This window comes from Euprymna scolopes, chromosome 35 (genome assembly GCF_053919585.1).
Source record: "Euprymna scolopes isolate OS-2025 chromosome 35, ASM5391958v1, whole genome shotgun sequence".
NCBI classification, from domain to species: domain Eukaryota; kingdom Metazoa; phylum Mollusca; class Cephalopoda; order Sepiida; family Sepiolidae; genus Euprymna; species Euprymna scolopes.
The window spans coordinates 72,968,050-72,995,786 of NC_136516.1; the positions used below are offsets into that span (position 1 = coordinate 72,968,050).

The window sequence follows — 27,737 nt, forward strand, 5'->3', positions numbered from 1 at the left end:
TAGCAACAATATTTCAAAATAAATTATATCAGGTTGTTGCATAAGTTCCCATCGTTTAATAAAAATTTTGTTCTAAAACCTGTTTTAATATTTGACAAAATGTTATATATCATTAGAAAGCACATATTCTGTTCTACAAGATAATGGTCATTGTTTTTCTCATTTTTCAGAGTCGTTAAGTGGATTGCCAAGTAGATAAAAAAATATCACATTTTCAACACATTCTTTTCGTCTTTAATCGAGGTTAAAAAACAAGTAAGTGACCAAGGATACTTATGCTGTATATGAAAAAAACACTATAGCTGAGAGAACTGTTCGAGATTGTTTTACCAGATTCAAACATGGTAATTTTGACTTCAATGACGGTCCTCATTCCGGAAAACCAATCAAGATAGACAAAGACCAACCAAGTTCTTTTGGAAGAAGATAGTCATCAAACATGTGGAGAATTGGGTGAAAAGATGAAGATGTGATTTTGCGAGTTTCATGCCACCTTCAGTTGATGGGATTCACACAAAAATTTGGAGCTTGGATCCCACACAAACTTACTTTTGCTATTAAAATTCTTTGATTTTCTTAAAAAAAAAAAAAAAAAAAAAAAAAAAAAAAAAATCAGCTTAATATTTAAAATTTATATATTCATTTGAACATAAATATTTGCAGATAAATATTTTTAAAATGTGTAAATAAAATATAACATTCAGTTTAGAATGTTATGAAATAGATGAATATACTTTTTTGTGTATAACTTTTTCTTTTTTCTTTTTTGAAAAAAAAGATACATTTCTTTAAATTAAATAAAATTCTTAAGAATTATAACAGTCATTTTGGATGGTCTTCTCTTTACGTTAAAAAAAAAAAAAATTACTTTTGACGAATTAAAATTTATTCCGAACTTAAATTAGAAAATGAAGAAAGCACTAAGCAAAAAAGACACTGTTCATTAATTCAATTTGAAATTCTGGAATGAGAATAGGTGTTTTCTTTATATTCAACCTTAGCAGTGATCTGCGTATTTGGTATGCATTCCACTAATTTCATATTCTCTGAACACAGTGTATTGTAATTTTGGAAGTAAATTTAAGATAGGGACATGGTTGTCAGTTATATAGAAAATGTATTGTGATTTCAAGGCAATTACGAATGTAGGATAGTTGAACAATAACACTGTTCTAATAGTATATCTCCTATATGAAATCTTTCGTAGTGTATTTGAGTTTCAGGAGAGTAGATATATATTAGCAAGTGACAAACCTTGCTTTACTTTGTGTGGGATACTTAATTTGCAGAATCAGACTTTCCGCATAAATTGTAAGAATAAGTGAAATGGTGTAAAAAGTGAATAGAATTGTTAAATATAATTTATTTAGAAATATTGTTAAAATTTTAAATATTTTTTTTTTTTTTACACAGTGATCACCACTTATCAAGGCCCGGAAGCCACTCAGGGATAAGGGTTATTGCAAGTACATTACATTAGTGTAGAGATTTGATGAAGTGTTTACTTAAGGGGGCGGTTCATTAGGAATTTGTTAACGTTGGACTTGAACACATCCAAGTTGTAGTCCGGTGGGAAGCAGGCAGACAGAACAGAGTTCCACAGGCGTTCTAAGAAAGAAGCTTTGTTCATGGAATCCGCGTTTTGATTTAGGCACAGATATAGAGTGGGGGAAAATTTTCACAGTGGATTCAGCTAGACGGGTGTTTTTCGTGAAAGATTGGCGAGGGGGGGACCAGAGATTGGAGTTCAGACGAGCACCTGCCATGGAAATAACGATAAAACAAGGATAGGCTCGCAACGTCTCTTCTGTGGGAGAGAGGTTGCAGGGTAGAGAAAAGGGCATCCCCCACTAAACCACAAAGTCTATTTTGTACTCTGTCAAGGCAGGATAGGCTGTTTTTAGCAGCTCCTGCCCAGATATGGCAACAGTATTCCATCCTTGGACGTACTTGGCTTTTATATAGATAGAGAATTGCATCAGTAGTGAGATATCTTCTGGAGCGGTAGAAGGATCCCACAATCTTTCCAGCGACCTTGGCAACAAACTTTATGTACGTGTTCCATTTTAGATCAGGAGTAAAGGTCAAACCCAGAAGCTTGTCAAAACACGAGGCCTCACCCAGACGAGAGCCATCCATCACAATTGATGCCAGATGGGGATCAGAGCGTTGATGATGTAAGGATAGGAGTTTGGTTTTGGATGCATTAAAGGTAACCAGTCACATCTTCCCCCACTGAACCACGCGCTCGAGATCAGAGGAGAGAGAATCAGAGAGAACTTTGTCATTTACAGCCTTTGATGTGTTGCCATAGATGGTTGTGTCATCAGCATAGATGTCAACGAATGATTTAAGTATGTGTTTAGGGAGGTCATTGATGTAGATCAGGAAGAGAGTTGGGCCCAGGATTGACCCCTGAGGGACTCCAGCATTTATATTGCAGGCCTCCGATTTTTGTCCATCTACCACTACTCTTATGAGCCTATCGGAGAGAAATGATTTAATGATTGAGAAAACATTTCCAGTTATACCATAGCTGGAAATCTTGTGAAGTAGACCCTTATGCCATACCTTGTCGAAGGCCTTTGATATGTCAAGAGCAATTGCCCTAGAAAGGAAGCCTTTGTCAAGAGATTCACTAATCCTGTGGGATATAACCGTCAGCATATGTGCGGTAGATCTTGCAGAACAGAAACCATATTGTGTGTCACTAAGAAGGTTATTCCTGCTGAGGTGGTTGACTATTTCTCTATTTAATATGGATTCCAGCAACTTACTCATAACACACAGGAGACTTATTGGTCTGTACTGAGAGGGAGATGACTTACCACCTGAATTCTTAAATACAGGGCAAACTGATGAGGTCTTCCAGGGAGTCGGAAAGCACCTCTGGTCCATTGATAATGGTTGGGATAGAACGCACACTTCTGTTCAGGATCCTATTTATTATTTGCCAAAACTAGTGGGAACCAAGCCGCTGATCAGCTACCTTGGATTTAACAGACTGGGCATATAGCTCTCTTGCATTTTTTATTACTCTTTTACAGTGGTTGCTGGCAGTCCTGAAAGCAGCTTTAGTCTCAGTGCATCTATTACGTTGGTAGCTATGGAAAAAGTGATTTCTGTGCGCGATAGCAGCAGCACATTCTGGGGAGAACCATGGCTGGGTGTTAGGTTTTTGTTGGAATTTTTTAGATGGTATGAATTGGTCTATGCCTACAATTAACCATTCGGTCAGATCTGATACTATAGAGGACACTTCCTTTTTAAACATGGAGTGTAGAGGTAAATCAGATATGAATGTACGGAAGCTATCCCAGTCAGCCATAGAGTATCGGTATACAGTACGGTGGAGGGGTACGTCTGAGGGCTTCTTGCATTTCGTTTTTATCTTAACTGATACGACGGAGTGGTTGGAGGATCCTAGAGGAGAATGAACGGAACATGAACATAGCTCAGGGGAAGTTGAGAGAAAAAGGTCTAGGAGGCGTGTATATTGACCGGGTGTATCGGGCACACGGGTGGGTTCGCGAACAATCTGAGTGAGATCATAAGCAATGGCCAAATCATGACAAAACCTCCCCTCATCGTCTGTCTTATTTGAATGGGTCAGCCATTCCACGTTATGGACGTTGATGTCACCACAGATGTGGATGTTAGCCGAGGGATGTGAAGACAGTATGTGGTCTATTTTCTCAGATATGCTCTTAAAGATAGTAACTCCGCTGTTGTGGGGCCTATAGAGGGCAATTATAAATGCAGTGGTGTTAGCAAGTGCAACCCTGAAGCACATATAGGGTAAATTATGATCTTCTCTAGAGATATCCCTGCCACACGGGAAGCCATCCTTAAAATTAAAATTTAATCCTTTAAAAATAATTATTTATTTTCAAAATAAATTTTTTATAATGCACAAATAAAATATATATAACAAATATTTAGAATATTATGTATTGAATAGAATATATTTTTATACAACTTTATTTTTGAATTTCTTTAATTAAAATAAAAAAATAAAAGACTTGAGAATTGTTACAGTCATTTTGGATTGTCTTCCTTTTCTGCCAGTAATAACTCTTCCAAAAATGAAAACAAATACTTTTGTTAAGTTAACATGCACTTGTGCCAAAACATTTTATTTTTGGTTGGACTGTGTTATAATGATGGGTCATGGGCCAGGCAAAAACTTAATAAAAAAAAAATAAGGAAAATTACATTTGAAAACCTCCCGTGTCAACCTAAATATTTAAAACAATAATGAAAATAAACATTAAGTAATCAGATTGGTTGGTTGTTTTTGTTTTATGGCATATCAACCCTTTTCGGGTTAGTTTATGCCGAATCCAAAGATTTTGAAGAAAAATTTTTTTAATAGAATATATTTGTTGTTTTCACGTTGGTTTCTATTTAACCCATAGTTGGGACCCTAACAGGTACTATCACTCCGGGTCAGAGTGGACCTGGGAGCAATGGTAATTAAAGGGTGGCTCCACATTCCCCAAAGCCCACAAGCTGGGGCCTCACCACTGGATATAGTTTAAGGTCATATCCAGGACCCCCGTTGAGGGACTTTTACCCTCTGCAGGGGGTCAGTCGGCGTATTCTAATGCACCACTGACAGAGCCTAAGTAATCAGAAAAACAAAAGAAAATCTAAAAAACACCTAACAAAAATCAGTTTTCCACAAACGACATCAAAATACTTTAAAGTAAAAAAAAATCAACCGAAATGAAATGGATGAAATTATGATGTGTATGTTTGAAACCGTTATTGAAAATTATACAGCAAATGAATCACACATACAAAAAAAAAACATACTTATGAGTACAAAAAATTGCAAGCATACGTACACATGCAGTATCACCAACACATTCATAAGACATGTATGCATAATACGCGCATGTTTAACTGTTTTAAAATTTTAAAAAGGCTTTAGTTTTCTGTTAGTTCGCATGCACCACCTTCCCTGGCCTGTTTGGCTTTGTCATTCCTTTTGATTGTAGCTGAGGGTCATAACATATACACGGCGTCCCAATAAAATGTATATACTCTTTAAATGACCATAAAACCAACATTATAAGAAAGAAAAGTTTCATACATCAAAATACTGTGAACAAATATAGAAACCAGTTAATTATCAAAAGTGTTCAAATTGTTGGCCATTGTGGTCCATGAACAGCTGAAATGCTCACTGATTGAATCGAAAACGTTCCTAGTCAGTTTAATTGTTATGTTGACACATTTTCTTTTAATGGTTGCTTTCAACTCATTCATTGTAGCTCGTTTTGTGGTGTGAACCTTGTGCTTAGCATGCCTCCACCCCCTGCCCCCCAAAAAGAGAAAAATCCATGGGATGAGGGGGGGGGTAAAATCTGGTGAGCTGGACAGTATTCGATACTTCCTCTTCATCCTAACTATCTGTTTCGCAGGTGACTATCAAGATATGCTCTTACGTCATGATGATAGTGGGGAAGTGCTCCATCCTGCTGGAAGTGCCATTCTTTATTCTCAAACATCTCTTGGGAATGTGGCATAACGTATTCATGTAGCAAGTTGAGATAATTTAAAGAGTCTAATACATTTTATGGGGATACCTTATATTTATCTATTATTCGATATCAAACATATGCAATGTGACTTGATAAAAGAAGTCATGAAAGATAACTGGCAGACAGTCTAATATTTTTATTGTGGTGAGATGTGAAGCCATTATATAGAAAATTACATAAAACAAATTTCATTTGAAGGTCGACAATATAGTTAAATATTATTTATTCAATTGCAAACATACTTGGAATAAATACATAGCAACGGTGTTAAGCTATCACTAGTAACAAAGGTATTAATGGAAAACTTGGTGATTTTTATTAATCGAGTCTCAATATTTGATTTCAAACTATCGATGTTAAGAGCAGAATATCATCAAGATGGTCATCTGTTAATCTTGTTCTCAAATTGTTCTTAGTTTGCTTCGATTTTGACAAAAAGGTTTTTCACATTGATAGGTAATTCCAAACAAAGATACCATCTTTTTTGTGTGCGTCACTAATTTTAAATATTCCTCACTTAAAAATATATTTCGCATAAAAAATCAATTAATGAAATATCGTTGGGATTAAATGTTGATCTTAAGAAAAAGTCAACAAAACGTGATACAAATTCATTTTGCAAATCCTGGATTACATTCACGAACAGCTCCGAATGCTGTGGTTTCCTTGCTTAGAATGACGGGAAATAAGCATGATTTTCATTTCTGAATTAATTTTTTCAAAGGCAACAGTATGATTATGCATCCCATACAATTTAACCACTAGAAGACACACACACACACACACACACACACACACACACACATATATATTAGCAGGGAGACCCGACGTTGCCCGGGATTGAATGATGATCAACAAATATTTCACACTCCTATATTTTTATTATCATCGAAATCTGTGTAACTTAGTCCAAAATATGTTATTGTACATTGCACTGTAGAGAACCTACTGTTTCTTCTATAAAATTATTTTATATAAACTTTCCAGTCATTGAAAAAAAAAAAAACATTCAGAAATTTACATGCAGTATTTAATTTACAGACCACGTTATAGAAAAAAAATTTTCAAGTCTTATAAAATTCTTTGCAGTTAATGAAAAAAAAAATTAAGAAATTTACGTGTGGTATTTGAACCTATAGATCACGTGAAGCAAAAAAAAAAAAAACAAACAAAAAAAACACGCTGTTAATTTATTCACAGAAGAATTTTCATCGCCCATTCTATCATTGTTGCTAAACGACGACATGGAAAAATGGCTTCACCGATGATAGATAAATTAAAATAACGGTTTTGATTATCGGTAATTATCGAGAGTAATCTGAGACAAAACTTAACTAAGTTCACTCCCAGACTTACACACTAAAGTTTTTTTTAATTTTAAAGAAAATCTGTTCAGCCGTTTCGGAATCTATAAGGAACTCAGACACACAAAGTTGAATTTATATAATTGTAGAGATATCCACACTACCAACAGAAAGAGAGAGAGAGAGAGAGAGAGAGAGAGAGAGAGTCGGCAGTTGGAGGAAGAGAGTGAGAGATGTTTTAAAAGAAAGATATTAAGCACATTTTTTAACTCTTCCATTCTGTTATCCATGCTCCGGATAATACTGGGTATTCTTGCTAGCCATAAATAAACTCTTGTATTGGAGAATGAGGCAGCCTTTGTCTGACTGTGATAATGAAGGAGATATAAAACATAGGAAGCGTGTGTCCCTGCCAGGCATTAAAAAACTAGACATCACACTATGTCTATTACATTCATGACATAGTTGGGTGGAACAGCAAAGATGAAATAAGGGGTGGGGCATCAGATTCAACTTTTAAACTTTCCAATAACAAAAGCAACTATATGTTTTCAATGTTAGTTAAACTCACACAGACAAACTGTTATCCTTCCCCCCTTGAAAAAAATGTAAAGACAAGGTGATGGCTGAGGGCTTTTAATATAACAGTTTGAGATTAATTTAAAAAAGAAAAAATAATTTTTTTCTTTTACATTCTTCTTCCAATAATCATCATTTATTCATCAAAGAAGTATAACTAAATAGCTATCGTGTTTCTGAATTTTTGAGATGAGGATTGATAATTCATATTATATATAATTGACCTTGTCTGTCTGTCTGTCTCAAGAATAGTCTCTACCAAACTACTCTGTCAATTATTGGTTTACAAACTTGAAAATTGATATATGGATTTGAACCTGTGGAACAAATTCAATTTGATTTTTAGCCATTAAAAATAGTTGCTAGAAGGTCAAAATTGAAAGAAAAAATTGGAACTTGGCAGGTATAAGTGGACTAACGTATTATTTCTACACATGCGGAAATATACATTTATATCTTTAACAATGTTATTTTTTTTTTAAAGTTTTTATATGCGCATGAACTTAAATCAGACTGCAACAAGTAAAGCTGGAGAGGTATATGTTTTGGTTTCGATTCTAGCTGATGGCATCTAAGTCATATATATTTTTAAAAACTTGTGAAATCACTATTATATATTGGGCACAATATAAGAATAAATAGAGAATTAGTTCTACAATAATAAATATGAAATCTGCTTAAATTAAAATATATTTAAGCGTATTTTACGACCAGGTAATGCCGTGCAGCCTACTAATATATGTAGTAAACAGTATTTATTGCAGACCATTATCCTCATCTTTTTCACGTTTCGGCCAACTATTCCTCTGGCCTTCATCAGGTGGTAACCGCAACAGGATAGGAACTCTGAATCTCCTAACTGCATTCTCAGCAATTACTGCCTTCCATAGTTATCGTCTTACCACGTTTTCACCAAGTAAGCCTCCGGCCGACTTTTGGTAGGATTGAAACCGCTATCCTCAGACAATTCTCACCTGGAACTGTAGAGGTTCAACGTGTATCCACTGCACCATGAGCCCCGAAGTTGTTAAACAACTAAAAAAGATGAGGATAATAGTCCGTAATAAATAAATTAATAAATAAATAATACTCATCTCAATAATGAATTCCAATTAAATAATATATAGTAAGATTGTACTTCAAAAACCAAAGACAAATATAACGCTCCCAAATTCATACTAGGAGAGTTCGCAATTAAAGGATACTCTAACTTAACTTCTAAATCTGACCCCCAAGATCGCCATGAGCATGGAATATGTGCCTATATTAGGGATAACTTTCCATGTGGTAGGGACATCTCCAGGGAAGATCCTAACTTACCCTATATGTGCTTCCGGGTTGTTTTAGCTCACACTACGGCATTTATATTTACTCTCTATCGCCCCCTAAACAGCGGAGTTACTATCTTTCAAAGACTATCTGAGTAAATTGATCAAGTCCTATCTGCTTATCCTTCAGCTAACATTCACGTATGTGGTGACTTCAATGTTCACAACGTCGAATGGTTGACCCACTCAAACAAGACCGATGATGAGGGGAGGTTCTGTCATGATTTCTCCATTGCCTATGACCTCACTCAGATTGTTCAGGAACCCACCCGTGTGCCCGACAATGACGGGCAGTATGCGAGCCTACTAGACCTTTTTCTCACAACTTGCCCTGAACTATGTTCAGTTTCTGTTCTGTCGCCTCTTGGATCTTCCGACCACTCTGTTGTATCAATTAAGATAAAAATGAAATGTAAAAGGTCCCCAGACGTACCTCTCCATCGTACAGTATATCGATACACTAAGGCTGACTGGGATAGCTTCCGTACATTTATATCTGATCTACCTCTGCATTCCATGTTTAAAAAGGATGTGTCCTCTATAGTATTAGACCTGATGGAATGGTTAATTGTAGGTATTGACCGTTTCATACCCTCAAAAAAGTTTCAGCAAAAACCTAACAGCCAGCCATGGTTCTCTCCAGAATGTGCTGCTGCCATTGCGCACAGAAATCACTTTTTCCACTGTTTCCAACGTAATAGATGTATGAAAACTGAAGCCGCTTTCAGGACTGCCAGCAACCATTGTAAGAAAGTAATAAAGAATGCAAGAGAGTTGTATGGTCAATCTGTTAAGTCCAAAGTAGCTGAGCAGCGGCTTGGTTCCCACCAGTTTTGGCAAATAGCAAACAGAATCCTGAACAGAAGCGTGTGCTCCATCCCAACTATTATCAATGGACCTGAGGTAATCTCGTCAGCATCAGACAAAGCCAAACTCTTTGTCAAGAACTTTGCAGCTAATTCTACCCTTTGCGATCAAGGCCGCCAACCCCCAATATTTCCTCCTGTATCAGAAAACACGCTATGTGATATACGTATCTGTACGTGATGTTGCCAAGCTAATCAAAAACCTTGATTCCAGTAAAGCAACTGGCCCTGACGGTATTCCAATTATAGTACTCAAAAAACTTCAACCTGAACTAGCGCCCATACTTACAAAACTGTTTAAACGTTGTCTTAAGGAGAATAGTTTCCCATCTCCCTGGAAAATCTCATCAGTATGCCCTGTATTTAAGAATTCAGGTGATCGCTCATCCCCCTCTCAGTACAGGCCAATAAGTCTCCTGTGCGTCATGAGTAAGTTGCTGGAATCTGTGTTAAATACAGAAGTAATCAACCATCTCAACAAAAATAACCTTCTTAGTGACACTCAATATGGTTTCCGTTCTGCTAGATCTACAGCAGATGTGCTTACAGTTATATCTCATAGGATTAGCAAATCTCTCGACGGAGGCAACCTTTCTAGGGCAATTGCTCTTGACATATCTAAGGCCTTTGATAGGGTATGGCATAAAGGTTTACTTCATAAGATCTCTAGCTATGGAATAGCTGGAAATGTCTTCTCAATTATTAAATTATTTATTTCTGATAGGTTCATAAGAGTAGTAGTTGAGGGGAAAAAAATCAGAAGCTCACAGTATTAATGCTGGTGTCCCTCAGGGATCCATCCTGGGCCCAACTCTTTTCCTGATCTACATTAATGATCTTCCAAATCACATCCTTACATCATTTGTAGACATCTATGCTGACGACACTACCATTTATGGTAGCACATCTAAGACAGTAAACAACCAAGTTCTCTCTAATTCTCTTCCTCTGATCTTGAGCACGTAGTACAATAGGGTAAGGAGTGGCTGGTTACTTTTAATGCATCTAAAACCATGCTTCTCTCTTTACATCATCAACATTCTAATCCACATCTGGCATCAATTGAAATGAATGGCTCTCGTCTTCAGGAGGCCTCAAGTTTTGACAAGCTTCTTGGCTTGACCATTACTCCTGATCTTAAATGGAACACGTACATCAAATCTGTTGCCAAGGCCGCTGGAAAAATGGTGGGATCTTTCTATCGATCCGGTAGATATCTCACTGCTGATGCTATTCTCTATCTATATAAGAGCCAGGTACGTCCAAGGATGGAATACTGTTGCCACATCTGGGCAGGAGCTGCTAGAAAGGACTTGGCCTGCCTTGATAGAGTTCAAAATAGACTTCGTAGTCTCGTAGGAGATGTCCTTTTCTCTTCCTTGCAACCTCTATCTCACAGAAGAGATGTTGCGAGTTTTTCTCTGATGTATCGTTATTTTCATGGAAAGTGTTCGACTGAGCTTCAATCTATGGTCCCCCCTCGCCAATCTTTCACAAGAAACACTCGTCTAGTTGTAAACACTATCAATAATTCCCCCCACTATTTATCTGTGCCTAAACCTAAACGTAGATTCCATGAACAAAGCTTCTTTCTTAGAACTGCACGCCTGTGGAATTGTCTAACGTAAATAATTTCTTGATGAGCCGTTCCATATAAGTTATCAAATTTACCAAATTTTCATTACTAATGATTACTATATTGTCCAATTTCTACTGTACACTCTTTAACCCTTATCCTTGAGTGGCCTCTTGGCCTTAATAATGTGGTGATGCCTATGTAAAAAAAAAAAAAAAAAAAAAAAAAGAATTGTCCAAGTACTTAGTAAAATTCAGTAAGTTACATTCTTCTGCAGGTTGAAGGTTCAATCTTCAGTGCGTGTGACACTAAAAATACAATTGTGAATGACTTAGGACTTATACTTAAAGGATTCCGTTCAAAATTCTGTGCAGATTCCAGAGTTTGACAAGATACTCCTAAAGAATGTTGTAGGTTACATCTACTGAAATATTATGCAAATAACATTCACAATGCCAGTAGTAGTCCAAATAACCCAAATAATATTATCTAACCGGCATTGCCCAGGATATTAGTATAAAACCTTTAAACTTGTACAGGAAAAAGAAATAAAATTTCAGTTGTAAGGTAAACAACTATTAGTATTTTCTTAAATAAAAATATGAGTTATCACCTCTTGCTGATTTGTATTTTTTATTTTTTCTTGTTGCAATATTTTTGATTCATAATGGGGTATTATCCCACACAGTCGGGCGATTCTATTTATAAACGATGCTGCTAGAAACTGACGAATCGAATTAATTCACGTTCTGCTACCGACCAATCAGAAACCAGAATTGCTCCATAAATATTAAACCTTTTCTGTAGCAATTTTACATGTTTTTTCTGTCTCGACACGGTAAGAATCTTTTGCTCTGTGGAACTGTCTACTGCAAACCAGTCATCACTCAGGACCTGTGTAGAACAACAAACCATCGGAAACTATTCTGAAACTAAACATGGCTTACACTTCTAGAATTTTTATGTAATTATTTCACAATGTTTCAAAATAGTCATTTGGACCGGGTTGAATAAGTTAAAAAATAAATGGTAACAAAACAAAGCATATTATATTGCTAATGACAAAATACTGGAATAATAAATGAAAATTGGCTAGTCAGAAACAAATATATAATATCAAGAAAACTATTGCACAATATAATAAAATAGGAGAATCAAATTATAAATAAATTATACAGAATATTCATTTATTGGACACTGCTTAAAAAATAAAGATATGACTGTATTTTTTAAGGATTCCTGTCAGTATATAATTGCATATTTAAAAATATTTAATTTTATTACTGAATTAGAGGCTTGCCTTTTTTCTGTTATTCTCAGCCTTCGGGCTGGGATGAAAGTGTAGTATCTGTTCTGGCAGATACTGCAAGCAAAGACCATATGTGGGGGCAACCTCACATATAAGACCTTGGTTAATGTAAGGGCAACCCTTCATACCAATTGTCACTATCCAGCTCCCCTACTCCCTGGGGAGTTGGTCCCCATTTTCCCTTTACTCCTCACATTAAAAATCGGCCTTGTGCCTAATTTGCTCGGTGGGGGAGCAAATAAAAACCCTGAATTAAGTAAACCTAAGGTGTTTTGATATAAATATAGTTAGGATAAATGGAAAACAAACAAACAAAAAAAAAAAACATTTTAATTTCTGGAAAGGAAGAGAGTTCACTTGCAACTTCATAACAGTAAAAAAAGTATTGGAGATTTTTTTACTGGCAGAAAATTCCATGACAATTCATTTTCTTCTTGCTTAATAACTTCCCTTGAAGACAAGGATAAAATCATATTGCCTATTGCTTTTGTTCATGACTTGATTCCACCTTCTCTTTTGTTACCATTTTCATCATTTTCTTTTTTTTTTTTTTAATTCTTGAACAATTCAAATACCCACCGTTTTAATAATGGTGCATGTCGCACTCAGAATTGTATCCAAACTTCCGATATTGGTTGCAAATGAAAAAGCGTAATAGAACAAGATAATTAACCAGTTGTTTAATAGAACTCTCCAACAAAAGAGGACAAAAAGTTTGGGAGATACCTGCAAGAAAATTTCATTTTGTGTCATTCAACAACGAATTCAATTTGATAAAATCTTTATAACTAAGTTTTTAATACATCATTACAATCTATTTTTATTGCATTCGTATGTTTTCACTCGCAAAGTGATTAGTACGTAGTTCAGTAAGAATACACTGGTATATTCTCACTCGTACAGTAATATGCAATGATACCCAACACGTTGTTGCCTCAGTCACAAAGTAGACAAAGAAGAAGAAAGAACTTCAACTTGTTTTTTTTTTTGTTGTATAACAAGGAAATTCCTAATTCTCCTGCCGCGCGATTTCTTTTAATGGCTGTGACGTCACCCAGCTCTCTAACATGATCATCTTCTTGAATGTGCTCTCTCCTTTTTAGTCTTCTTTTTCCTTACCGTAAGGTCATTTTGCTCATGGCTCAGTATCTGCATATAGCCGCCTGTGCTATGTTACATGCATAGGCGGCTATTGCTGCTTTTGGCCAAACTCATTTTCTTCAAAATATAAACAGCTCCTTTTGAAATGTCATCAAGAAAAGTCATCTGTTTTTACATGATCCAAATTTGAACATTTTTTTTTTTTTTTTTTTAATATTATTTTTATTGTTTCACTATTAAAAAAATAATCCAAGTTTGATTTCTGATTTGCTATGATTCATATTCTACAGCTGATGTACTGACTAATTTCACATAGGATCAACAATTCTATCGATGGAGGTGTCCTCTTCGGAACAATAGCTCTTGACATATCAAAGCCATTTCATAGAGTTTGGCATAGAGGTCTACTTCACAAGATTTCCAGCTATGGAATAACTGAAAATAACCACTCAAGCATTGAATCGTTTCTTTGATAGATTTATACAATTGTCTGAAGCTCAAAGTATCAACGTTGGCATGCCTTAAAGATCCGTCCTGGGCTCAACTCTCTTATCTTCATTAATGATCTCCCAAATCTCATTCTAAGTTTATTCGTTGACATGTATGCAAATGACACTACCATCTATGGTAGCAGTTCAAAAGCCAGCAACAACTAAGATCTCCACAAGTCTCTCTCCTCCAATCTTGAGTACGTGGTGCAATGGGACAAAAGGTGGTTTGTTAATTTTAACACACACTAACACTGATTCCCACTTGACTAACTGATATAAATGGCTCCCTGCTTTGACATGCATTCTACCACTCCAGAAAGTATCTGACACAATCCTCTACCTGTATAAGAGTCAAATATGTACTATTGTCACATATGGGCAGGAGCCACTAAAAGCACTCAATCCTGCTTTGACAGAGTTCCAAATTTTGAAACCTAGCAGGTGATCCCCTTTTCTCCTCCCTGCAACCTTTTTCCCACAAAAGAGATGTTGTGAGCCTGTTTCTGCTCTATTGTTATTTTCATGGCAAGTGCTTGTCTAAGTTTCACTCTACACAAAAATTTGTCTAGCTAAACTACTATCAACAATTTTCCCCACAATCCAAACGCAAATTCCATGAACAAAGTTTCTATTCTAGAATTGCCCGCATGTGAAACTGTTCTGCTGGCCTGCTTTTCAGATGACTACAATATGGTCGTCTTCAATTCCAATGTAAACAAGTTCCTTTAAATAATCAAATTGTTCCCAATTTCTATCAGTAAACATCATTACGGCCACCGTACACTTAACCCTAATCCTTAAATGGCTTTTGAGCCTTGATAAGTGGTGGTTCTCTTGTAAAAAAAAAAAAAGAAAAAAGATTCAATCTTATGCAAACAAAGTTACACTTCTGGGTAATTTGTCTATCTTTATGCATCTTAAAGACAAGGGCTACTCATCGATGTGGTTGACTGAATATGGCTTTTTACGTTGTTTTTCACAGAAAAGAAAAAACCCAAGTTGAAAATTTTAGTGAATCAAATACTAAAAATATTTTTGCTTTATCAAATTGTTTTCACATGATTCAAATGTATTTTTACTGATTTACTATTAAAAATACAAACAATTTAGCTTACTCTAATGCGTTATAAATCATATTAAAAAGATTCGATGTGTTAGCTGTTGAAATGATCCTATACGAACAGGAAAGGTTGCATTTCTGCATCAGTTTTGTATGTTTTTTCTCAAGTAATTGTATGATTTTGTCCAATGTTGAGGCTGGTTTGATCTCATAATTATTAATTCCATGATGATTAATGCTCATTTACCACAAGATGATGTCAAACATTTGTAAAGATTTTTTACTTGCTTGAAGCCGCATTGTTACACACAAAAAATCCTTGTGTGAATGAAATTTAATTGCGTTTGTTTTTTACATGGTCCGAATTTGAACATTTTTATCGTTTTACTATTAAAAGAAAAGTCAAATTTGATTTCTAATATGCTATGAATCATTAAAAAGATTCAATGTATTAGCTGTTGAAATGAACCTTACAAGGTGCCTTAAATAAGTTTCCTGACTTTTTTTTTTTTTTTCGTATGGGCACTTTTAATGATAATTTTTCAAAATAATATTGAAGACTAATATTAACGAAAAATGTCTTTAAAAAAAAGAAAAAAAAAAGGAATCTTTTTTCTACAAATATTCTCAACTCTGAAACAGACCACAGATATTAAGTCCAATATCTATTAAATGATACAGAATTTAATTGTGAATAAAAATGTGCTAAACTACATTCTTGTATGGGTGCTTTTAGGGTTTAAGTAAGTCCTGATATTCTATTTGAATGAGTGTCGGACATCTATTTTATAAAGGACTGTTTTCTGTGTGTATGTGTATTTACATGTCCAGCTAAAAGTAAAACAAAAAAAAAACATGCAAAAAAAAACATAACTACTAAACAAGCAACCATAAAGTTGGTATATTCTTTACCAGTGTTGGCACCAGATGAATAATATCTAAAATTTAGAAAAAGGTTTTTTCTGCAAAACCAGGTTTTGTCTGGGGTTGGGATGACAGGGTTTTTGCTGTCGTATTAGGTGCTAATTTGGAAAAATTGCAGACTTCTTACTCAACAAAACTTTTACATGAGAGGAGAGTTGTCTCAGAAATCAAGGGGCCCTTTTCTTGGCGCCAACACTTGAGGCGATACATATGTATTCGAATATTTCATTAACGTTCCCTTTTACCTCTCAAACACCGAGTTAGTAAAAAAAAATTAACATTAATTTTCCTCTTCCCAATTGACCACTTAAACAAGTATAGATTTCCTGTGGTCTCTTGGTCTTACTGGATTCCAGAACAAGAATTCATCTAGTCTGGTAGAGTATCCATCTTTGTATTGTTACTTGAGGTAACATCACTTGGAGAAGGTGCACCATTCATCGTAAAAGCCAGTATGGGTTAGCCATACTGAGATCTTATTTGGGTCACAAATTTTGAATATTTAGTTAAAGTTTACTTGTAGGAAAAAGTATCCTCATACCAGATTGCCCTGACAAACCCCTCTACAGAGAGATCTTAAATACCCAAAGATAGTCTATGTCTAGGAGTTTATTGCCATTCATTTGCCACCATTTTTTTTTTTTTTTTTGCTAACTCAAAACTAGATCACACAATCAAGACTCTAAAGTGATATTGACCTTTGAGTCTATAACTCACAAGATATGAAATCTTTGACACATTTAAAAAAAAAAAATATGATTTAAAGAAAATCTTTTTCTTTCATTTCTAATCAATGGAGATTTCACTTTTTAATATTTTGTATTTCTTCAATGATTTCGATTTTCTCTTACTAACAGACGAGAGAATTTGGTTTACGTTTTTAATTTCGTTGTAAAAGTTAAATCAATGTTGGTAAAGTGTACATGTTTTTTTATTTTACTCTCTTCCTTCTCTTTTTTAATACCTGGCCTCATGCGTTCACTCTACCAGCTGTGATTGCTCCACTTATTGAGCCAATCCAAAGTTGTTGTCCGATCAAGTCAACTTTACAACAAAGGAATTTTTCTTCTAAAACAAAAACTACAAACTCAATTTATAAACAAATAATGCTTATTTTTTTTTAGATATCACATCGCTACTTGCTTTCCAAAGACTGAATGGTAAACTTGCAGATTTTTACCTGACCCAAACACATAAATCCTGCAGTCATTTGACTGAGAGCCCTAAAAGAACCTAACCTGCACTGAGAGGCACAGCAACTAAACTTCCAGCCCTCTGAAAAATTAACTGTGTCTCGAATGTTCAGCTCCAATGCCTCCTCTTGCTCCCCCTCCTCAGGACTGTTCCCCTTCCCCATCTCCTGACTGATTCTGGTCTTTGTAAGTGTGATCAGCATTCGACCATCAGAGACATTCACTGAAGATAACATCCTGATCGTTACAATTCATTGGGGTTTATCTGCACATAATCTTTATATATTGATTTTCTTACAAAGGCCAGTCTTAACATGACTTTCTCCCTCCAACAAGGCACTTACTTTTTTCAAACAACAACAAAAAAAAAGTCTCTTGGCTGGTTAGACTAGCCAGAGATACTTACAGTTTCCGGTAACCCTAATCTCTTGTCCTTTGGCCAAGCATCTATCACTTGCAACGTCTGCCATTCATATGCACCAACAAAACATGCTGTGCAGCGCATGTTTACATTCTTAGTAACCCGTTCCCCTCATCTTTATTAACAGCCTCTTACTCATCTTCTTTTACACTACTACTCTCTCCTCCTGTCATTGCTTGTCTCATTCGCCCTTCCTCCCACCATCTAAAACACTGGATGTGTAAACAACAAAGCAAGATAGATAATATTAAAACTAGGTATCACAAAGCAGCCTAGATTTTTATGTGAGAAAATGGGTAAAAAATAATTAAATTCCTTTCAATTCGAACTTGTGATAACTAGGGCTATGACAACAGAATATTCTTATTGTTTTGACTCTCGAGCATATATCTGACACAGTTAATCTATTGAGAACCACATTACTATCTAAAAACATGATATTAACTGATATATACTCGAGAGTCAAAATAATGAAAAGAATATTCTCTTGTCATAACCCTAGTGATAACTCATTTATTTTGGTGAGTTATTTTGATAAAATTTTGATGTAAACAAAATTTTATCTTTTCTCTTTATAAATGTTCGATTCTTTCTCTTAAAGTGAGAGAGGATAATCAGTTTATATACAGGAAGTGTAAGACAATTGAGATGGATGAGAACTCAGATGTGGAGAAAAATATATTTGGATGGCAACGCTACTGAGGTTGTTGAGAAGTTTTGTTACCTACACAAGGCGAGGCAGGTGCTAGTAGGATTGCAAAAATGGATGGAATAGATGGAGCAAGTTCAGAGAACTTCTATCATGACTAATCAGCAGAGCATTACCACTGTTGATCAAGGAAAGTGTCTATCAGGGTCATACAGTATGATAATGCATGGAAGTGAAACCTGGCCAGTGAGAGAGGGTTGGGTATATGCATTGAATAGAGGAAAATTATGAATGGGATAAATAAAGACCTGGACAGATATAGGTTAGTTTGTAATTTAATTTCTTAAAACTGTCCAACACATGCCAGCAATAAGTTTCTGCATTTTTGAGATACAGATTGATGTATTATTTGGACTACTGTTCTCATCCTGAGTGTTATTCTTACAATCTTTCCTCCAACTGTCATAAGGTGTATCTTGTCAAATTCTGGAATCTTTGTCAAACTCAGGAATTTGCATGGAATTTCGAACAGAAACCTTTATTCAACCCAAATGAGTAGATTTCTCAGGAGAGGATAAGATACTAAGTAAAATTCAGTTTTAAATTACACTCTTCTGGAATTTGAAGGTTCAAACCTCATTATAGTGATAGGAAAAATACAATTATGAACTGCTTAAGATTTCTACCTGGTCATAGCTGATGAAACGAGAACATTCATAATTGTCTAAACTGGTTGAGCGCCATTTGAAAAAAAAAAAAAAAAAAAAAAAAAATTATCAAAATATAATTGTAAAAACATTTATTGAAAAGTTTGCATAAGAAAATATAATTTTAATAAAACAATTTTGTAATGAAAGCAACATTGGATTTTTATAAAATATATTTTTTTTTCAAACAAATAAATAATTTTAATGAAACATGGTTTTGAATTAAAGCAACTTTGAAGGGTAAACAACAAATTAATTTAAATGAAATGCTCTGCGCTGCCTGGGTGTTTGGAGGTGTGTGTTGAGCAAAAAAAAAAAAGTGGTAATAGGCAGGTTCAAACCCATACTGTGAAGGAGGAAAAGAATGTGAAAAAAAAGTGATGTCTTTGCTGTTGCACAAATCGCCAAACCGGAAGTGACATAGGTTTAAATTAAGGCTAGACAATCGAAAAAAGGATATGACTTTTCAAAATATTGTCGAAAAAAAGCGACCCCTCCCAGCAGAAAAATGCCCTGTTGAGCATGAAGGAATTAATGTTTTTGGCCAATTTTTCGATATTTGTCGTCTGAAGGGTTAAGCTTCAAAATGATATCCATTTCGTGAAAATCCATCGCCTCTGTCGAAAGTTTTAGGCAGACATACAAACATACACACATTTAAACAGATTTTTACCCTTCATATTATAGAAGATGTCGATTGTTATCAACAGTGAAGGAATTTGGCTCCAAGTAATCATCTCACAAAATTTTTCATTGGATGGGAGGGTGTGGGCATTAAAAAAAAAAAAAATCTGATATTTGCTTTTTGTTTGTGTGTCTGCTAAAACTTTCGACAGACATAACAAAAATTCACAAACTCGGTATCATATTGAAGCTCCATCCTTCGCTCAAAAAATATCGAAAAATTGGCCAAGAACGTTCATTTTTTCACCCCGAAATTGACAATTTTCGACGGGAGGGGGGGGGTCAATAAAAACGGCTCTCTCGACCGGTTCTACGCATGCGTCAGATGACGTCATGACCTGATTTACTTTAAATAGTTGAAAAACTGAGCAAATTTTGTGTACGTCGCGTTAGGTCAGTTGATTAGCGCGTTGGTTCATTATCTAAACATTTTGGGTTCGAATCATGGTGTGAGATGTCTTTTTTTTTTTTCTCGATTTTTTAAATTTAAATATTGAACCAGTGTTATTTAAGCCATTGTTCACGTAACGTTCGTTTTTCTGTTTTTATTTTTACTTTGCTTATCTACCCCCGACTACACACACCCAAAAACACCCAGGTACCCACCGATTTTTTAAATTTTAATATCGAAACAGGCTTATTTAAGCCATTTTGCACGTGTTCGTTTTTCTGTTTTCATCGTTCGTTTGCCTTACATTAGTTTTTTTTTTGTGTTTTTTTTCCGCTTAAGTGTTAACATTGTTTTCTTTTTTTACTTCGCTTATAACAAACAAACCTGGTCATTGACGTCGTCGTTGTAATGCTCAACGACTTCCGGGCGCGCACCTGTCAAGTTCGTTCTTACTTAAATAAATTCAAACATCTTTCACTAACTCATTCTGGCTGGCTGATTTTATTTTCAAACTTTGCCCCAGGGCTTTGGGTTCGTTTAGGTGTAGGCACAGATAAAGAGTGGAGGAAATTATTGATAGTGGTTTCAACTAGACGAGTGTTTTCATGAAAGTAAGGCCAGGAGAGGGGACCAATCTCCTAAAGATCTCTTTATCTGATCCAAGCCACAAGCTGCTTTTAACTGTTGCAAACCCAAAAACTGTTTGGAAACAGTCCCTACCCTAATTGTTACAAAATTCATCACCATTTCTACAACTGCCCGCAGACTATCTCTAAATATATCGACCTATCTTGTTATGTAATCACTGTGGCCGGTTGTTCAAAATGCCTTTGTCCAGTTTATATAACATTAACACCTACTTTTGTTGCTGGCAAAAAGTATATACACACACTGACAGTGAAGTAAAAATCACAACACGGTTGATCTAAAAAATATATTGTTTTTATTTTACTCTAAGAATCAATTTTTCTGTGACAAATTGTTATTTTTGTTTTGATGTTTACTGAAAGGCAGGGGGGAGGAGGTTAGACAGTTAGCTGGTGGTGAAGAAGTGGTAACACGTTCTGCAACCTTCTCTTTGACGATTTTATTTATAATCACATTCTTACCATTGGAATCTCTAACATTCCCTTTGTCTATTGTCTCAACTGTTGACTGATATCTGCTCAAATATTTCTGGGTTGAATCATACATTCTGTTAGACAATGAGTGGAAATATGGAATTCTTCATTTTTGAATCCATTTGCATGTGTGCAACCTATTGAATGTTTTTCTTCCTGGCATTGCCTGCCAATATCCAACAGTATTATCTGGTCCTTTTGTTCCTGTTACTGCCAAAACATGATAAACAATCCTATTTCAACTTTATTTTACATGCTCTAGTGAATAACTTTCTCTCTGTTATTCTGCTGATAAATTTCCTCTTCTTTTTTATATTAAAATTTTTTTTTATTTTACTTCCTCGCACCGGGGGAGGATAATATTGCACTTCGTGTAACCTAGAAAATATGTGTCTTAACAGAATTCAGCAAATACGAATAATGAGCAACTGGATCAAAGCTCTATCCAAAGATATGAAATATAGAAGCAAAATTCATTTTTAATTTATATATATGTAAATATACAAGTTAAAAAATAAGGTTCTTGTTCAAAATTCACCCCGCCCCCTGTCAATAACAAAAATAAGGAAAAATATGTGTGATTTATGTACCCATGATGAAACAAAAACCATGTCAAAAACAAAAACATATTCCAAATATCACATAAGTTGATCAAGTAATTTTATTTTTAAATGAAAACAAATTTTATGAATACCAGAAGAGTAGCTGGGTTTTTTTTTCATTTTGAAAATAATCTAACAAAAAACAAAAAAACAAAAAAAAAAAAAAACAAAACAAAGGGAGATGACTTAATAATTCAAACTGGCAAGATTTATGTTGTAATGCCTACGGATTTCAATTACTTGCTTAAAAAATAATTTTCTTTATAAAAAATAAAACTACTTGATCAATTTATGTGATATTTGGAATATGATAATTCTGTTTAATCCAAGGGTACATAACTCACAGATTTTTGTTTTTTAATATAGGGAGAATTCTGGAAAAAAATAAAAAATTGTTATTGTATCTAAATGAATATAAGTTTTTTTTTATTTATCATACCTATATTACCATAAAACGGCTGCTATTTCAATCAATAATAATAAACAAGTTTTTTTTTTTTAAATACTACATATATACTACAGAGCAAGACTCAACCACAGCTATTTGCATGCCTAATTCCAATAACTATTTTTTAAACAGTTTGTAATAAATTATGGTTTGGTTTCTGAATTTTTGTAGATGAGAATTGATAATTTGTATTTTTTAATTATATAAGAAAGTTGGATGTTACCTTAGCTGAAATGTTATGATAATGAAACTGAAGACAATCTTCTGAATAATTCAAATAGTCAAATTATCATTACTGATCTGAATATGTTTCTGAAATTTTTTTCACTTTTTTTTTCAGCCATTTTATGTACTAACTAGCAGACCACCTGGTGTAGCCCGGTCGCAAAATAATCATAAATATGATATTTAATTATCTAGATTTCGCATTTATTATTATTAGAGCTAATCCTCTATTGATTGTTATATTGTACCCAATATAGTAAAAAAAAATTTTTTTTAATAGAAAGAAACAGATATGTGCATGTGAGTATTATGTTTTTTTAAACAGTTCACTTCTTGTAAATAAGAAAAAAAAATATTTAAGCTGAGATTGAAACCAGAACCTAAAGACAGTGAGCCAAGTACGATAACCATTAGGGCAGCTTGCCACATATTTAAAAGTGTTTTCAAACATACTTATTCTTAACATAAGGAGGCTGTCATGTGAACAGTTGTGAAATAGTTGACAAAACAGATAAAAATCTGATAACCCTCAAGTACCAATTTTTCAATTTTGAATCCTTTTTCAGATGAAAACCAATGAAATAATTTTCAATTTTTAATCCTTTTTCAGATGAAAACCAATGAAATAATTTTCTTTATAAAAATAAAACTACTTGATCAATTTATGTGATATTTGGAATATGATATTTCTGTTTAATCAAAGGTACATAACTCGCAGATTTTTGTTTTTTGATATAGGGAGAATATATATATATATATATATATATATATATATATATAATATAATTACTGCCTTCCAAAGGCAGTAATTGCTGTGGATGCAGTCAGGAGATTCGGAATTCTATCCCATCGCGGTTACCACCTGACGAAGGCCAGAGGAATAGTTGGCGGAAACGTTGTGAAACAACTAAGTAAAAGATGAGAATAATAGTCCGCAATGAATAAAAATTAATAAATAATACTCATCTCAATAATGAGTTCCAATTAAAATAATATAGATAAATGTTTATTTAAAAAAAAAAAAAAAATGAATCCTCTTTCTGTAACATAGCAGGGATGTGTGTATAAGAAGGGACTTCACTGGTGGAGGAAAAAAGAACTATACAAAAAGAGAAAGACAAAGATTTCATGAGAAATGAGATAATGCTAGAGATCTTGTGAGAGACGTGGAGAACGTTCTAGATCACGTGTGTGACGTCACGGCCATAACGACGAGGAAATAAATGCTGCACAGAGCCAAAAAGCGTCTTGGAGTTATTTACTATTTTTTGTCTGGATCTCCTTTGCAACTGAAACTGAACACAGTTGGTCTGCAGACAACGTTAGATTTCTAAAATTACAGATTTTATTCAAATTTAAACAATTACATCGAGGAAAATAAATGTACTTACTCACTTCACACGATCACGTGAGTTTATCTTGATCTATCGTTTGATAATCTCATAGCGAAAACAACACACATACTTTACTTTCATGGTGAGTACATGCCACTAGGACAGATTCTATCCCTGAAGAAGGCGTCATATCACCAAAACTTTGATTATAAACAATTTTTTTTTTTAATCCTGCTCCGTGTTGGCCTTCTAAAATTACAGATTTTATACAAATTTAAACACTTACATAGAGAAAAAAAAAAATCTAATTTTATATATATATATATATATATATATATATATATATATATATACTAGCAGTTCAACCCAGCTTTGCTCAGGCCCTATGTACTGTTTATAACTTTATGTATATATATATATATATATATATATATATATATATATATATATATAGATAATAAAAAATTTGACTCATGTCCAGATAATCTACATAAAAATTTCAAGACCCAAAATTGGCAGAGTAGTTTGGGATAGTCTGCAAAGGTCAACTCTTTCAACCTCTTGATGGCCAAATTTTCGCTCAAAAACTAATTAAAAAGCTTGCCGCATATCTGAATACTCTTTATGTAAAATTTTAAATGTTTAGACTAAAAATTGGCTGAATAGTTTGCTAGAAACCGCAAAGGTGAAAGCTTTTGAAGTTTGACCTCTTGGCAGCCACATTTTCGGCCAAAAACACATTAAAAAGCTTGCCTATGTCTAAATACACTTCATGTAAAATTTCAAATGTTTAGACCAAAAATTGGCTGAGTAATTTGGTAGAGACTGCAGAGGTCAATTTTTTAAAAACTTTGACCCCAATTTTGACCCTTTAACATTTATTGCTTTGGGCTCAAATCAAAAAGTTTGATCCATGTCCTAAACTTAAATCTAAAATTTCAAGTGTTTAGGCCCAAAATTGGCAGAGGAGTTTGGTAGAGTTTTCAAAGGTCAAATCGTTGAAATTTTACCCCTTAACAGCCAAATTTCTAGCGGAAAACCGATCAAAAAGATTTTCCCAAATCTCAATACCCCTTAGACTGAAAATTGACAGTAGTTTGGTAGGGAAATGTACACGCAGACAATTTCACTTTTATAGATATATAGATATATAAATAAAGAGAGAGAGAGAGAGAGAGAGAGAGAGAGAGAGAGAGAGAGAGAGAGAGAGAGAGAGAGAGAGAGAGAGAGAGAAGTGAAAAAGGAACAAACCAAATTGTATGCCCATCATCTTTATGTTAAGACTTCTTTTGGATGAATAAATTGAAGAAACTAAAATACCAATACAATATTTGAAAATATATTTGTTGTAATGAAATGTTTGAAATTATACTTGTGAAAAGGATGACTGTCCTGTTCCACAATGAAAAAAAAGTCATTCGAAATTCAAAAATGTTATAGCATTGTGAAGAGAGTAATATATATATATATATATATATATATATATATATATATATATATATATATATATATATATATACACACACATACGTAGATATATATAAGAAAGCTATAAAGTGAAGTAATGGAGAAAAATGTGAATAGAGAAAAAAAAAAAAAAATCCTCAAAAAGAAGAGATAGCCCTAAAATCAAATAAATAAATTTGAATACAAGAAAGGAAAAAGAAAAAAAATCAATTTCATCATACAAGCAGGTGACAATGACACGCTGACTCAGCAGATTCCACTATGGCTTTCTCAAACCTACAAGGAATAATCGCTGAAACTCATTCACTGCCAACCCAAACCCTGGGGTTGGCGCTATGTACTTCTACCTAACACCTTGAGTAGAGAGTTGGGGGAACTGGCTGATCTTCCACGATGTTCTGGAAATCTACTTGAATTTTTCTATGCCAAAATGGTATTAGAAAAAAAAAAAAATATGGCTTCTTATAGCAGTAACAATATATATTTTTTAAAAATCTTTTAATCAGGATCCAAATTAAATCCGATAAAATTTGAACCCCCCCCCCTCAATAAAAAATAAATAAAAATAAAAATTAATTTATCAAATTTGAAAATAGGCCTTAGGAACCACAAATAAGATGCTAATATTTATTTATTTAAACCATTCGTTTTTTTTTTTCTTTTCTTGACCGTTTTTCTTTTCTTGACCTTTGCCTTGGATTTTTCAGATAAAAATATTCTTTCTTCGGAGACTGAAAGTGTTTCATAATAAATGTAAAGGTATCTTTTTTTCTTTAAATAATTAGTGAGATCCTTTTTCTTTTTTGTCAAAGTGTCCATCTTTTTATTATTGGAACATCAAGAAACCGCCCAATTACTGAAATTTTATTCAAATAGGATAATTTTCTCATTAAAAAAATAATAATATATATTTTATAAATCAAGGTGACATTGGATCATACCGATATAATACCAAAACTCTGTGGATCTTGTTATTTACCCTATTGTACTGCATGTTAGTCGCCCTAGGAAAGTTGAATAGGTTTCCTTCAAAGGAGGAAGTTTAATGGGAATATCAAATTCACAAACTGTTCCTAGTTGCTTGTATATCCTAGTCAATGTAAGGTTTTTGCAGTTCTTGTAAGGAGGTATCAACGTCTTCCTCCATACAGCACCTGGTATTCCCAAATGGTGATTCGTCTGGTATTGACCAGGATCAACGTTGCTTAACTTCAGTTATCTAATGAGAACCAGTGTGTCAACTTGATTATGCTATATCTTCTTATTTAACTTATATTAATTGGAAATACATACACTTAGGCACAAGGCCATTAGATTGAAACTGTTAATTTTCCACTGGTTGTCTTACTCCTAATTGGACATATTTTTAACTTGGAGAATAACATCCAGTATGTTCAATTATCCATTGTATTCATATTGCAATCATTACAATACTGCATTCCCTCTGAGACTGAAAAGAATCCAACAAAAGTAACAAGAAATTGGTCTCCTCCGTTTTTGGATTTGAAACCGACAGTACTAATGTTTTTCTCATTTTCTGTAATACATATAAAGAAATACTATGCTCTTATGTTGAGATATATTTTAATTGGGCACTCTGCTGGGGTTCTCTCCCTTACATATATATGTAGGACTAAATACATATATATATTAAGAATAATATGTAGGAATAAATAGCAACATATATTGATAAGTCGTAAAATTGTACATCTAAAAGCAAAAATAGGTTTAAAGCTCTTAAAATTTATATTACAATTGTCTGTAAGATATAGTACCAAAACTCTGTGGATCTTGTTATTTACCCTATTGTACTGCATGTTAGTCGCCCTAGGAAAGTTGAATAGGTTTCCTTCAAAGGAGGAAGTTTAATGGGAATATCAAATTCACAAACTGTTCCTGTTCTTGAAAAAGAGTTAAAAACATATTTAATTTTAAAAAAGGAAGCACAAGATAAGTGGATAGTCCTTAATCCGCGGAGTTTCGAAGAAATACTTTCCTTCTCATCAGAGGGTAGGATTTAGCAAAATGCGGGATCGGATTTTGCTTGCAACAGTATTAAAGTTGCTAAATCCTACCCTCTGATGAGAAGGAAAGCACCCCCCCCCGAAACTCCGCGGACCAAGGACCACCCACCCACCCCGTGTTTCCCTTTTAAAACCAAATATGTCTCCAACTCCCCCTCAAAGTGTCCTTCAACATATTTCACCAACTACCCATTCCTATATTTACAATATATACATACACATACATACACATATACATATTTATACATATATATATATAAAATATATTTTAGTCATCGACATACAGTCCTGTTTCGTTGTTTCACAACTCATCAGTGCCGCTAGACTAACACCTATCCCAAGCCGAGGATCGAACCTAGAACCGTCGTGATGACAGTCGGCAGT

At 34.2% G+C, this 27,737-nt stretch overlaps 1 protein-coding gene across 1 annotated transcript in view; it reads right to left on the reverse strand.

The window, feature by feature from the left end:
- The window catches only part of LOC145259926 (D-ribitol-5-phosphate cytidylyltransferase-like), a 108,579-nt gene that overhangs the window by 40,420 nt on the left and 40,422 nt on the right, over positions 1-27,737 (reverse strand). The window lies entirely within an intron of this gene.